This window comes from Alexandromys fortis, unplaced genomic scaffold (assembly GCF_014885135.2).
Source record: "Alexandromys fortis isolate MF-2015 unplaced genomic scaffold, M_Fortis_MF-2015_v1.1 scaffold_183, whole genome shotgun sequence".
Lineage (NCBI taxonomy): Eukaryota > Metazoa > Chordata > Mammalia > Rodentia > Cricetidae > Alexandromys > Alexandromys fortis.
Genome location: NW_026068079.1, coordinates 1,893,720 through 1,909,325, shown reverse-complemented (window position 1 = coordinate 1,909,325; position 15,606 = coordinate 1,893,720). Strand labels below are relative to the sequence as shown.

Sequence of the window (15,606 nt, the reverse complement as noted above, 5' to 3'; positions counted from 1 at the left end):
GAATGCTGAGGAAGGATCAACAGCTGCTAAAAGACTTTTGATTATAAATGCTGATGTATTAATATAACATACATATTTTGAAAATGCCTTGACTTCAAAATTTAAGTCAAATGATATGTTACTTTGGAGAAAAAGTTTTGTTTTTGTTTCCACAGGAAATGAGAGGCTGTGGATTCATTATGGGTTAAGAAAAATCAGGTTTTTTAGAAAGTCCATCTGAAAAGCCTTCAGTAGGAGCAGATGGCCCAAATGTCTGAGTTCTACATAAAGAACAGATTCAAGACTGCTGGCTGACATGGTCCAGCTTCACAGAATATTCCAGTCAGGACTTGACCATATCCAAATCTTCTTTAGGTCCCCATAAGATTATCAGTGCCCCCAGTCAGCAGGAAGTAGTTTGGAAAACTACACCCCCATAGGATTATGGATGTTTGTCTTTGTTTAGAATGTTGATTATAAGTTGTTATGGATAATGATTTGGGAAAAAAGCTAAACAAAGGAGATTAGATTCAGAGTTCTTGTTTTAGAAAAAAAGGGGAGGGTGCTGTGACACAATGGTCTTGTACCCTGTAAAGATTTCTCAGTTGTATTGCATCAATAAAATGCTGATTGGACAGTAGTCAGACAGGAAATATAGAAGGGGCAATAAGAACAAGAGAATTCTGGGAAAAGGAAAGGCACAGTCTGCAGTCATCACCCAGATCTAGAGGAAGCAAGATGAGAAATCCTCACTGATAAAAGGTACCAAGTCATGTGCCTAACATAGACAAGAATTTTGGGCTAATTTAAGATGTAAGAGTTAATAAAAATAGAAGGGCAGGGACCTCACTGAGCATCAGCAACTCAGAGCTGTTGAATCGGTCTGAGATGGCAGAGGTGGAGGAAACACTCAAGAGACTTCAGAGCTAGAAAGGAGTGCAGGGAATCATCGTGGTGAACACTGAAGGCATTCTCATCAGAAGCACCATAGAGAAAACCACTGCTACACAATATGCCAACCTCATGCACAACTTTATCTCGAAGGCACGGAGCACTGTGTGTGAAATTGACCCCCAGAATGACCTTACTTTCCTTCGAATTTGTTCCGAGAAAAATGAAACTATGGTTGCACCAGATAAAGACCATTTCCTGATTGTGATTTAGGATCCACCATCTCAGCTTCCTATGTCATTCCTTAATTTAATGTCCCCAAGCGTAAGTGTTAATCATGTCAGTGGGTACATGGTGGTTGCCTGAGAGCCCATCTAGACCATGACATTGATCAAGGATAGCTCTGCCCACCCCAACAAGGAATGTCTCTGGCATCCAGTCAGTTCCTGGGAGAGCTTGGATCTCATTTCCAAGCTTCAGAGTAAGAGCTTATGATAAGCCCACACCCAGCTTCCTTCTGACCTTTGTCACCTTTAGAAACCCTGCTTTTTTCTTTTACTAAAAACAACTTCAAAACCTGAAAAAAGAGTTATTAAGAAGCCTGAGCTAATAGGCCAAGCAGTTTATAATTAATGTAGATTTCTGTGTGTTTCTTTGGGGCTGAACAGCTACAGGACCAGGTGGGACAGAAACTTTTGTCAACAAGTATCCACAGTATCTCCACCATCCTTTGTCTCTCTCTTCACTCACCACACAGGTTGGCTTAACAGAAGAAGCCATGGTAGCTGTCTTTTATAAAACTGACTCTGGAGCTGACTCTCTGCTGTGCCTCCTATACTCCCAAGAATGTGTGGCTGACTTTTCTCTAGGCTATCCTGTAATACATCTGGTATAGCCTATGGGGATTGTGGGTTGTTTTTTATTTCAATGTGGTAGTCAATTCATGAATAAAATGTGCCCTTCTTAAACTCAAAATTTTAGTAGACAGGAGCAATCCAAGAACTGAGCTTTCTTTCTTTTTCGTCCCCTGCTCTGCTAGGAGGACACATTACCTACTCTGTCTCTTGGTGTTTCCACAGATCCCACTTCCTTATTCAGATGAGATCAACAGACCCTACATGTAGACACATGCAGAGAAATTATCCAATATGTCTGCAAAACACATCAGTGCTTGGCCGTCAACACTGAGGTTTTAGGTGTGACTTCTTACGACTTGCAAGCAACATTAATTGCACTGAGACCTCCTGGCTGGACCAAGAAGGGGATCCTCTTACACCACACATGAGGACTTCTGGCTGGAGTGAGACAATGCTGGCCTTTCCCTCGCTGCAGGGCTATGATCAGTTCTTGGCACCCAGATACAGAAAGGATGTGGAAATCTGGTAGGGACTGCAAAAGCCTGGAATAGAAGACTTATGTGCAGAGATGAAAGGCAGCAGACTTATTCGGCCTGGAGGATTGTGGGACAGCTTAATTATAACTTCCCACTAGTTCTTATATCTCTGATGAGGATGACATAAAGCTGATGCTGAATCCCATGATCTTCTACAACAGACACATCTTGTTTATCTTTTACTCTCTCCACTGTGTCTGGGATGAGTCTGTGAATGAGAGTATTTGGGGCAGCTGATTCAGCAACTGTATTCCCACATGTCCTGACTATGAAAAGAGATGAACATTGAGAGCATTCAAATCTGGGTTTAAATTTCAGATAAAACAAATTAGAGCCCTTGGATAAAATACTTCAACTTCTGCATTGTAGTTTCTTATCAACAAAATGGAGCAAGAATACTGACCACATAAGATACTTTTGAAGAATAAGAGAGTTACCTAGCGTTTATAGAGGACCTCATAATACAGTTTTAAATATTTGTTGGATGAAGAAATAAATGCAAATTTGGAGAACATTTAGGTAATCCACTGAAGACAGCCAAGTAAGGTTATTTAAAGCCTCTTTTTTCTTTGAATAGTGCTGGCTTAAAGTCAAACAGATATGCAAAGGTCGAGGATTGATGGAACATGGTAAATAGGTGATTGATCTCTGCTCTTGGAGGTTGTAACCCTAGAGGTTTGGCAAATTAGTGTTGTAATAATTCACAGTTTCTCTCTCTTTCCCTCTCCCTCTCTTCCTCCCTCCCCCCTCTTCTCCCCCTTTCTCTCTCTCTCTCTCTCTCTCTCTCTCTCTCTCTCTCTTTCTGTGTGTGTGTGTTTGTGTACATAATTTTATGCAGTCTGCACTTATATGATGCCCTACAATTACTTTCCTGATGGTAAATTTTGATGTCCCTGGCAACAGGTAATATTTGATTCACCTCTGTATTTCTCATTCTCTCTTTAACAGTAGAACCAACAATGATTAATAACTTCTGTAATCTGAGAAGAGAGAGAAAAAAGACAAATGAGCAAAAATCAGGGAAGTTTGTCTTTCTACTACTTAAATTCTAGTAGAGTCAGATTTTCATGTTAGAGCCTTCTGATAACTATACAGTTTGAAATTAAAATATAACACAATTTGCTTATTTATTTAAAGACATTGATCATTGTGAACAATGATGAAATCTTTCTACTTTTACTGTTCTCCCTTTCTCAGAAGCAACTAACAGCAACGATTTGAGACTTCCACACTCTATATTTATTATCAGATGTCACCATAATAACATTATAATTTCAGGGATTTTTAAAAAATACTTTTATATACTAATTTTTTACTGTGTGTTGTTATGTAAATTTCTCTCCAGTACAAGGCATGGTTTTTCTTATTTGAGAGGATTTTAAGTCCCATTAGAGAGCTGTTGGTTACAGTTAAGGCCTGAATGCCACTACTGCACCTGAAGCTTATCATGCCATGCTGTTGATTGATGTGGTTTATAAGCAGGACTGTTGGCTGCTTCCTTCGGTATTTTGCATATTTCCTTCTAGAATCATGAAAGTTTGTCCTCAAGGGAGAGGCATTGATGTCAGCTCCAGATCAAGGGCCTTCAGGCCCTGCATCTGAAGTGCAGATGGACAGGTCTCAACCCTGTACAACACAAAAGAACTACACTCAACCAAGAAATTCTGAGAACAGGAGAAATAGTCTTTCCTGGAGGAATGGCACACCAATTGGTAGTACAATGCCAAATGATCAGTGCTGGAAACATACATACAAGTAACATATATATGTACATATTTTTAATATAACCTGCTCAGTTTATATATATATATGCATATATATGTGTATATTCATATCCATAAAAATCTATGTAATGGCAACTAATGAGAATAGAGACCATGAATTTGTAAAAGAGCAAGGAGGTATATATGGGAGGCTTTGGTGGGAGGAAAGGGAAGGGGAAAATGATGTAATTATACTTTCATCTCAAAAATAAAAGAAATAAATCAAAAAAGTAAGTTTTTCCTTTAAAATTCAACATTATGTTTTTGAGATTTTACCTGTAGCTAATTGATGTTTCAGTTTTTTCTAGTGTAATAGATTGAATGAATACATAATAATTTATTTTCACATTTCCCCCCTGAAGACATAAAATTTGTTTCCATTTTATCTCCATTGAAGACAGTGCTAGTGTGAGCATTCAGTTCCAACGCACAGGATTTTCTAGAGGACAATTGCAGGTCATGGGGTCGGCACATTCTAAATTTCACCACCCCCAGCCAACTTGCTGTCCTGTGAGACTGTGCTCATCCACACTCCCACTAGCAGGGTTGGGGGTCCAGCTTTCTCAGGGCTTTGCCAACAGTTGGTACTGACAGATTCTGTAAGGCCTGCCAAATCCTTTAGTGTGGAATGCTGGCCCATTGTTGGCCCAATTTGCATTTCCATTATTCTAGTGAGGATAATGATCTTTTCATGTGCTCTTTGGCCCTTCTTTGTCTGACTCCACCCTTCCTCAACATTTACCTTATATAATTGCTTTCCTTACTTATTAACTCTGCTAGTTTTCCGTTTAATAAATATCTCTCCTGTCAATTTTTTCCTTTCACTAGTTTTATGTTGCATTTTGTAATGGAGAGCTGATGCAGTTTTACTAATGGTTCCTATAAATTATCAATGTTTGAGAGAAAAGATGTTACTTTTTTCTCAGAAATATAGTCCCCCCCTCCATTTTAAAATCTAATTCTCTGATAATTTAATACATCATTTTTAATTTGTCCATAAAAGATGTACATAGTGATGGAGTACCGAGAGATGCTACAGCGTGTGTGCATAATCTGCAGCCAGGTTAAACATACCTGATAGATCAGCTCAGACCTTTTCACTTAATTGTGATAAAAATCATTCTAAATCTTTTCTGCTAGGCTTTCTTGTTTATGGCTAAATAGTTGTCAATTATATATGTATGTATCACCTTTTTCTCTATGAAATTAGCACCTGATGGATATTGATGTGTTCCTCTTCCTTGGCTGGTGGAAAGAGTACAATTTTATTCCAAGTGGGAAATAGCTCTGCAGCACGTTGGTTGCATTTGGTTTGAATGTGTGCACTGGAGTGGGACTGGACTGGTGATTATAGCTTTGACATCTTGAGAAACCTCTGCATTGGTTTTCATAACAACTGTTTGATTTTCCATGAACCATATGCAAATGTTCCCTTGTTTCTTCATTGGCCCTTTATATCTTTAATATTTTGTTTTATTTCATATGCATGTGTACATACAAACAAATACCTACAAGTCAGAGAACAACTCTAAGGACTTGGTACTCTCCTGCCACCTTATTGGGTTCAAGGACTCGAACTCAAGCCTTCAGGGCTGAGCACGTGTCTCTATCATATGAACTCCCCTGAAGGCACCATCTTTCCCACGTAGATAGCAGCCAGTTTCCCTGTGATGAAACAGTCTGTCATCATTATTTCTGCATTTCTCTAATGATTGCCGCACCTCTGCTATTATGAATTTCACTATCATTGCTGTTGTGTGTACACTGGGATCTATAGTATTTTGTATATTCAAGGACACTCCTGAGGTCATACTTCCTGTTTTGGGTTTTACTTGTAGTTTTTCTTAGATTATGTAGACTGAAGATCTTATGATCCCTAAATATGAAATGACAATTCTGCTGTTTTATTTCTTGTTTATTATTATCATCATATTACATATTTAGGACATCAAATAAATTAATTATCTGGGCATATCCCTTTAGTTTACTTGGTTTTAACAAAATGCATTTTATGTCAATCGTGTATTATTTTCCTGGATGTGTACAGGACCCTAAGTTTGGTCACAAACACCATTCACAAATCTAAATATACATGTTTACCATTGAGTAGGCTTGCTTCTGTGTGTGTGTGTGTGTGTGTGTGTGTATGTGTGTGTGTGTGTGTGTGTGTGTGTGTAGGCCAGTGGTTTTCCACTTTATCTTTTTAGAGATAATCTATCACTGAAGCTCATCTTTTTGGCTAGGCTGGTTTGCCACTTAATGAGACTTTGAGACCCACCCGTTTCAGGGTTGCAGACTCATACTGCCATGTGTAGCTATTATGTGGTTCCTTGGGATCTGCACTGGGGTCTTCATGCATGCACAGCAAACTCTACACTCAATGAGACTTTTCTAAGTCAACTGAGTATACTTTTGATTTCTAATCACTGGGTAGAATTTCCTGTTATTGTTAATTTGGTGAGAATTTTAGCATGGATACATCTGAATTTTGCTACCTGAATTTAGTCTTTTGTTAAGACATTCATTTGTTTTCTCTTTATTTGCTCACATGTTTAAGTCTATGCCTTATAATTTTATTCTCCTAGTGAATTATGCATTACTTCTTGTGATAAATCCTTGGCAGACATGATTTTTTTTTTTAGCTTTAGTGGAGCTTTAGTGGACTAAATGTATGCTACTGGCTCTTTAATCAAGATATTTATAGCAATGGCTTGAGAGATGCTCGGTGGTCAAAAGCACATCCAGGTCTTGGAGAGAGGACAAGAGTTTGGTTCCTGCACTGATGTCAGGGGGCTCACAAGTATAACTCCTGTTTCAGAGATATGATGCCTCCTCTGGCCTTAGTGGACACACACACGTGCATGTGCGTGCACACAATCATGCACATGCTTGCTGGTTCTCACTGTGCTCTTAGAGAAGCAGTTACAATTCTTAAGAAGAAAAAAGAAGCTAATCCATTTAACCTGTTCACTAAATAAGCTAAGGGAACATCTCACCTTCACCTTCGCCAATAATATTTATTAATTATTTCTGGTGTTTCTCTGACCACCAAGGCCAGTAGAGTGTTGAGGTGTAAGAGGCAAGAAGGTAGTTTGATTCAACACAAATCAGTAAGCAGTGCGGGTTAATACCTCCAGAGTCTGAACCTAAATAGTTTATTTTAGACACATTACAATCTGGAAAAATGTTTCCTGATGATAATTAACTCAATCCCACATGCACAGCAAAGCTTAGGATATGACTACATTGAAACTATTTGCAAAATAACAATGGCATCTTCCATAAAGATGGGGTCTACAGGCTAACTGAAAACAGGCTCAAGACAATGGTCTGGGGGTTTTGGTATGATCTCGACACAAACATAAAGCAAAAGTTACCAGGTTATTATTTCTGGGCAAAAAATATGTTATACATCTTTCTTTCTGAAGAGGCAACACTGTGTGTTTAACATTCCTGGTTTTCCTAGTTGTTATTTGTGAACACAAGGCGCTACAAATGATTAATTAAGTTGGTGTTTTGCTGTGTGCTGGACACTGTAGTAAACGCCACATTGTGTGACATTAAGTTACATGATATTTGTGGAGGTGGTATGGAATAGGTGGTGCTATTCTCAGAGAATAAAAGCTTATGATTTTAAGAAACTTGCATTGATTTGCCTTAAGGTGGTTTCAATTCAGTTCTCCCTGACTCTAAACCAAATATCTTTAATCACTTTGGTACTCATTGTCCCACATCAAGGTGTGGAGATCCTAAGACCAGGCCTCTAGCCACAGCACCAGACCTGTGTTTAAGCCTTCACTGCTTCCTAGTTAGTGTGATCCATGCAAATGCATGTTTAATGACCTAGCATTCTGTTTGATTTGTCTTGTTTTGTTATGTCTCATTTTCCTTTCTTTTTACATGCAATCCAAGAGCCATATCTCTATTGTTGGCCATTTCTTTTCTGTGTGTTCCAATTTTTTATGTTCAGAATCCTAACACTCTAGGCATTCTTGTTAGTACTTATTGAACATCCTTTATTTTCATGTTGAATAAAAATACATAAACAGAAATAACTTTAAAAAGAGAAGGAAAATAAGTTTTCCACACTGGACTATTGTGCTCTCATGCTAAAAAGCAGGTCCTTGATTCTTTGATATATATGAGGTCTTGGATAGTAGTTTTTGCAGCGAGAGAATGAAAGGCTATGAACTAACTGCCTTGGCTGCTTCTTTATCCTGGTTCTTTCTAATAGGCAATGGGCCTAATGTCAGTGAGATGCAAATACTTTGGCTGGATAACTGTAAGACAGAACATAAAAAATGAGCAGCTTGCTGACTGATGAATGTGTTTCTGTTTCTGTAATTTATTTGCTGTCAATTCTCTATTTTCCTTTGTGATATTTCATTGAAATAGCAGCATAATGAGGTCTGGACAGTTGCTTCCTTTGGTTGAAGTCTTGAAGTTACTGCCAGCATGTCCAAATGGGAAGACAGAAACTTCTGGAGAAACATAAAACTTGACAACAATCAAAGGTCACCAAAAATCTGTTTATGTGATGGGTTCTCTGCTTAGCTTTTAACAGATTAATTTGCCACTAAGTTGATGTTTTCTTCATCAATAATGATTTTTATTTGACATTCTTGGAATGTCTCTAGAAAGCTAAATGCAGCCAATGACTTTAGACATTTGTTGGTTAAAGTTCAGATCTGTGATCTCACCTGAATTTGCTCATGGGAGTATACTCAGAAGAATTTAACTTGTGCCTTTACATTTTCCCTTTCTTTCCAGCTCAGTTTAAAAGCTATGTCTTTATGAGCCATCCTCTAATTTCCAAATTTCAGTCTTTCCATCACCTAAGCATTAATGGCAATCCTATTTGAACTGTTTTACTCTTGGCTATCTGCACAGAAACCCAAGGAGCAGATACAGATGTCAGATGTCAGACCAGAACAGGAATGGTTCCTGTTCTGTGTCATGTGTTTACTGGACAAGTTTTACTCCTTATGCTTTCTTTTTATATGAAATTTGACAATATGATCAACCTGATTTTGGGAACAGGACCCACCAAAAGGTTTCCATGAACCCTAAAAAATTATTTCATCTAAAACAAAAAAGCAGGAAACAATTTGGAGATAACTATGCCCAAATTCCCTAAGTGATTGTTTATAAGTATTTGTTTACATTTAAATGGGGATATGCTATAGAGATGAATACTTTGCCTTGGTATAGATCTTGGTCTATTGATACAAATTTAAGGTCAATTTTGTTACATGTATATTTCTGCTCTTGATTAAGGTATCGTGTTTGTGTAGGTCATTTAAAATGTAATTTAAAAATATAGGTTAATAGATAGTCATCTATAATATTCAAGCTTATAGTCATACTAGTTAGATTTCCTAGATGTACCGAGATATATTTCATATGGATAGTTATTCTTCAAACCTTTCAAAGACTAACAGAATATGATATTTAAAATGTTTAAAAAACTTAATACTCTTCATGACAATGAGACTCATCTGTTCCTGGCAGCACCAATCTACTTCAAGAGGATGATGGATATTGAAAAGTCTCCTTATGGAGTTTGTTAACCATTTGGGAAAGAAACTGCTTTTGCCTTGACTGCTTGATGTTATGCTGTATGAACCGGACATGCAAGACCCACAGAAAAATGACTACTGTACTTGCCTAAAAATGAAGCAATCCTCCAGGGTTCCTGCTTCATGAAAGAGTCTGCTGGACATTCTTCAGGGCCAAAAGAAAGTGACTGACAAACAGCCAATATAGGTGGAACTGTCTTTGAAATTTCTTGCTTCATGGTCTGCTGGATATAATGGGCCTGTAAGCTGAAGATGGATGCCCCAATGAAGAACTCTGTGTGGCTGTTCAGGCAGCAAGATGTCTCTGTCAATTTTAGAGTTTTGTTATATGTAATTTTACTATGTTAAAGTTAAAACATTTTTTTTTTATTTAGACAGAAAAGGAGAGTAGTGTGGGATTCCCCTCTGTATGATGTAAATATGTTTTATTAGGTTGATTATAAAAGAAGCTGCTTTGGGCCTATGGCAGCATAGAATAGGGGAAGGTGGGAATTCTAAGCAGAGATAGAAGATAAAAGAAGGCAGAGTCAGAAAGATGCCATGTAGCAGCCAAAGGAGAAAGATGCCTGGGAACCATACTAGTAAACCACTAGCCTTGTGGTAAAATAAAAAACAATAGGAATTGGTTAATTTAAGATGTAAGAGTTAGCCAGGAATATGCCTAAACTATTGGCCAAGTAGTGTTATAATCAATATAGTTTATGTGTGGTTATTTTGGGTCTGGGAAGCTGGGAAATGAATGAGCAGTCTCTGCCTAAAATTATGTTCCCATTTTCCCATTTTTCCTTATTATTTCTGCCATGACAAGTCAAGAACAGCACTGTACAACTATGAGTCTGTCTTTTTGTAATTTGAACATCTGTCCATCCAAAGAGCTTCCTTATCCTTTCACACACTTGTTTTCGTACTTAGCCCAAAAGTAGACTTTATTCATTATTCATTATTCAATAGTTAGCTGAATAAAATATTGCTTTACTTCACACATGAGAGTCTTCCAAAAAATTATTTAATGCCATTTGCTTTTAGAATTAAATCTTATTTTATAGACATCTTTGGAACTCATTACTAAAGTCAATAATGAATTTAGTTTTTGGTGCTGGGGCTGGGGATGTGGATTTGAGGGTTTGTTAGTTGTGTGTTAGACCTGATACTGATTTCTAGTTAAACAAACAAGCAAACTAACAAATATCACACACACATACATACACATACACACAACACACTCATATACACACCACACACACTTTTACACACACACACTCCACATTCACATACACATCACACACATATACTCAGACGTATACTCTCACACACACTTATACACAGACAAAAACCAAAATACAACAACAACAACAAAATGAAGTAAGGAGCATTTGTTGAAACCCCATGGTAGCTAGCATCTTTATACTCCCTCCTCAGTGTTTCTCAGGGAGGTGCCCAATCCATGTTCATGTACATAGAGTCCTCTGTACAGTCTTTTGGTAAAACATTATCCACTGAAAACATCCAAGACAGGATTGAATTTAGGTGTTGGGTGTCAATTTCTTTACTAATTCTTCATAGTACTGGGAGGTATTATACATGCTGCTGGAGAACAAAAATAATCACTAATCTTACCCAAATGTGAACCCTGAGAAGTACAGTAAAAACTGGTTTTGCAAGACATTTCCAATGGAACAATAGTGGTAAATCATTGTGGAAGTAACCAACCAACTAAATTCTGATAGCATTTAAGTTCTACACTAATTACTATGACTGAAGAGCTCATAGTCCCTAGGGGTGAATCTATTATTAGTATTTTGCTAAATGAGCACAGTATGTATATATATGTACATATATATGTATATACATACACACATATGTATATGTATACACAAAACACATATGTATATGATGTATATGTATATGCATATGTATATGTATATCCCTTCTTTCCAAAGAAAAGATTAGGGATCATTATAGAGAGGATTCAGGAAGAGTTTAAAAACCACAGATGGTGAATGACTTCTCAACTCACATTGGTTGTGATAGCATGCACAAGATCTGTGTTAGCCCAAGCCAGATCAAATCCAAACATAGAGAGGGGAGTAAGGTATGAAGTTCCATTCTTAGTGGCCCAACTGTTGGCAGTTGTTGGATGATGGGACAGGGATAATTGGTTTTCTCTAAGAGTATGCCCTGGTAAGTTAACCATGCTCCTAAGAAAAGCCATACATCCAAAAATATTTGGGTAGCACCAAAATTGATTCTAATATGTCTGCAAACAAACAAACTAACTAACTAACTAACTAACTAACTAACTAACTAACTAACGAACACAAATTTTGATGTGCTGATAATTGGGTCAATCAGAAAATGAGTTGGGGAAGGCCATTGAAGATGATAAAATCACATTGTATGAAATTCTCAGAGAACTTACACAAGTACCAAAAACTTTACTAATTCCAGTAAAATAGTCTTTCTTGAGAACAGAATACTAAAGTTTGACATGAAGTGAAAGCTAAGGTTTGTGTAGCATTTATCTTAGTTTTTTCTAAACAAAATACTTTTTCATGCATTTCTGAGGTCTTATATTGTATTTTCGGGAGAACATGGACTACACCTTTTCTCTGAGGCTAACTGCACTGGCATTTTGAAGGTGCTGAATACATTCCCTTTCTGATGGAAGATGAAACATGGACTGTAGCTGAAAGCCACAAAGCTGAGTATTTATTAAATACACTAATTTCTCTTTCATCTAGCAGCCCAAATGTTTCCAGCCATAATCTAATTTCCATTAAAAACTTTCCATGGATCAGGATGGTGGTTCCAAATGTAAAATGCTGAGGGAATCACTTAATGGCCGGTGGTGAGTTCCTATGAGCTCATCCTAGAATTGGTAATGAGTGTTTAGAGAAGATTCTTGGGCTGACTCCAAGCTTCCCCAAAATAACTCTGTGGACTACACTAGGGGATATGAGGCTGTGCTGGGAGGGTGGGTAAGCATTTGATGCTCTCTCTCCGCTGCCTCTTTCTGTGTGTATGTGTGTGTGTACATGCATGGGTGCAGGCAGGTGCACAGAAATGTTAACACATGGGACCCCAAAGTCTATGTCAGGTGTTTTCCTGGATCTCTGTGAGTTCGAGATCAGCCTGGTCTACAAGAGCTAGTTCCAGGACAGGCTCCAAAACCACAGAGAAACCCTGTCTCGAAAAAACAAGTCTATGCAATTCCTCTGTAAGAATTTGTTTCCATTAAGATCAACAAGTGGCGTGAGATCTCTGTCCCATTCTAATATTCATGATGCTATAATTCTCATTCTAGTCAGCCATCTAGCATAAAAAATGTTATGATTTATAAATTAGCAGGAAAAATACTTGGGAAAGCTTAGCATGTATTGTTGAGTCTGTGCATCTATTCACCTTTAAGTTATAAGTATTAGTAATACAGTGGGATTAAGCTGTGGTGTTTGACAGAAAGTCTGATATTAAGTCATAAGTTATATTTCAGGTGAAATATCAGCAAATAATTGTTATTTATTTTGATGAGATTCATGCCATCTGTTAGTAAATTTGGATGTCATCTGTAGGAGTACCAGGATGAGAGTCGATTTGTGAATGGAGTTATTAAGTTATTATAAAACATACTAAAATAATAATTACAACTGTTACCATATGCATAACTGTCATAGTATTATATTTAGTGTAATAACCTTGACATTTACAATGATTACTTTAACGATAAGAAAAAAATGAGAAATAAATATTTGTATTTTTTATTATTTTCAAGACATTTGTGCAAGGTATATGAAGATGTTGTTATTGAATAACTCAAGCAAATTGAAGTGGTCAATACTATTTTCACTATTCCCAAAAGGAAGAGTCTGGTGCTAAAGAAAATACAACATATTCTAATGAATGGGGTTGATAACACATAGTGAAAATTGGTTAAGGAAATTTGTTTCTGAAACATGCATAAAGGATCTAGCCCTCAACTCAGAAACACAAGTAAGTGCCCCTTTGCCCTATTTCCACAAGTGAGTCTAGTGAAACAACTTAAGATTTCTGTGTCAGGAATAAGACCTTTGGAATATTCTAAAGCCGGTAGGCCAGTGTCACAATCACCACTCTTATTATGTACATTCACCTCTGGACCACCAGTCTACATCCTCTCCCCCTTCTTTTCTTCTCCTTTCTCTATTTTTCCTTCCACTCCCCTCTTCTTCCTGTTCCCCTCTCATTTCTCCTTCCCTCCTTCTCACCTCCTTTCCTATTCCTTCATTCTTTCATTTGTTTCTCTCTCCAGCTTAAATTTTAATATTTATTTTGTTTTAACTTGATCCTGTATTTTGATTTTCCAAATTCATGAGTACTCAATTAAAAACAATGAATGAGTCTTAATCTCACATATTATACAAAGATTAAACATAAATATATCACAGATCTATACATTGAAATTCAAAGTTAAAAAGTTTTAGAGGCCATGACTTGAACAAGGTGTAAGCTATTTTAAAAGAAAATTTATAAATAAGATCTTAATTACCTGAATAGAAAAGTATCTTAGATATGACTCAAAAGTTATGACTCACATAAGAAAGGAAATTGATACATCATTGTCAATATATGTATTCTTCACAAGATACTATTAGAAAATGGAAAGAAAACTACAGACAGTGAGAAAATACTTACAGTGTATAGGACTGGCAACATTTGTATTTAGGGAACATAGAGACCTTCACAACTTAAAGATGAATAGTGCCACAAGTTGCCAGGAAGAATTCACACATGATTTGAAAAATACAGCCCAGGTTTTTAACATGCTTCCAGAAATGTGCTCAGCATTAGTAGACATCACCAAAACACAAACTAAAACCAGTGAGATGGCCCAGAATCACCATTCTGATGACTATAGCTAAAAAGACAAACAACAAGCTAATACTGCTGGTGGGAATATACAATATTATGAAAGTTAGTTTGGCAACAAGACCCATCCAAGACAAGGAACAGAATGGGTAGCCAGACAGCTAGGACAATAACAAAAGGAATATGTTCCAGAATTCTAGGAAGAAGAAGGTTTGAGCAATGACATTAACTTCTAGAGAAGTCATGTGAGGCAATGTTGGAAATTGCACATGCAGTCTTGTAGGGATAAGCCCTCCCCTTGGGGGCAGGCTGCCCTCGGGCGTATGTTTACTGATAAATAGGGTGCGCAGATGCTGCGCGCCCCTTCCTGTCTCCGCCGGCTACTCCGCTGGAACCTTGGTTTCGTGAGTCTGGTTTTGTTATTAAACTTGTTCAAATACCTAGTATCATTGGTACTTATTAATCCATCCACCGCATTTGGCGCCCAACGTGGGGCCCATTTGCCCCCGCTGTTCGTTAGCCCGCAGCCCACAGCAGGTCCTGGGTGGACGCGGTCAGCCACGCACGGCCGCCAACTCCCCCGCCCGCAGCCGCGCGGCCCTGGACGTGATCGCGGCCCCGGACGGGATCGCCACAGCGCCTGCTTGCTCGCCCGCCCGCCCGCTTTAGGTCCGCAGGCACCGCTTTGTTCCTAGCAACAACAGCGCACCTCCCCCACACCGGTCCTAGGCTGCTGCGGCTCGCAGCCAGCGCTTTGTTCCTCTCGCAGCGCCAGAGGAGTTAACCCCTCCCTCTCTGCCTTGACGTTTGGAACTGAACAGGGAAGCTTAAATATTTGCGGTTTTACAACACAAACCGCCACATTTGGCCCCGAAGGGGTCACTTTGAATAAATTTCGGTCTTGAGGTTTATTTCAGATCAACTCTCCATGTGGATTCAAGTGGACTCTTTCGCCACCTCTGGCAGGAACCAGTCATTACAGGTAAAAATTTTTTTTTTCCTTTTATAAATAAAATGTCTGACAATATCACCGTTCCCAACTTCAATAACCTTTTTGAGTGTGCCATGTGGGAGATCCTACAAGAGGTGTCTAGCACCCCACATCTATGGATCCTTCTGGGATTAGTAGTTTTCCTTGGTATTAAGTGGTTTAACGACA

At 38.1% G+C, this 15,606-nt stretch overlaps 1 pseudogene; it reads left to right on the top strand.

The window, feature by feature from the left end:
• The first annotated feature begins 272 nt into the window (after positions 1-272).
• On the top strand, positions 273-15,116 carry LOC126488383 (dynein light chain roadblock-type 1-like; annotated as a pseudogene).
• The last annotated feature ends 490 nt before the right edge of the window (positions 15,117-15,606 follow it).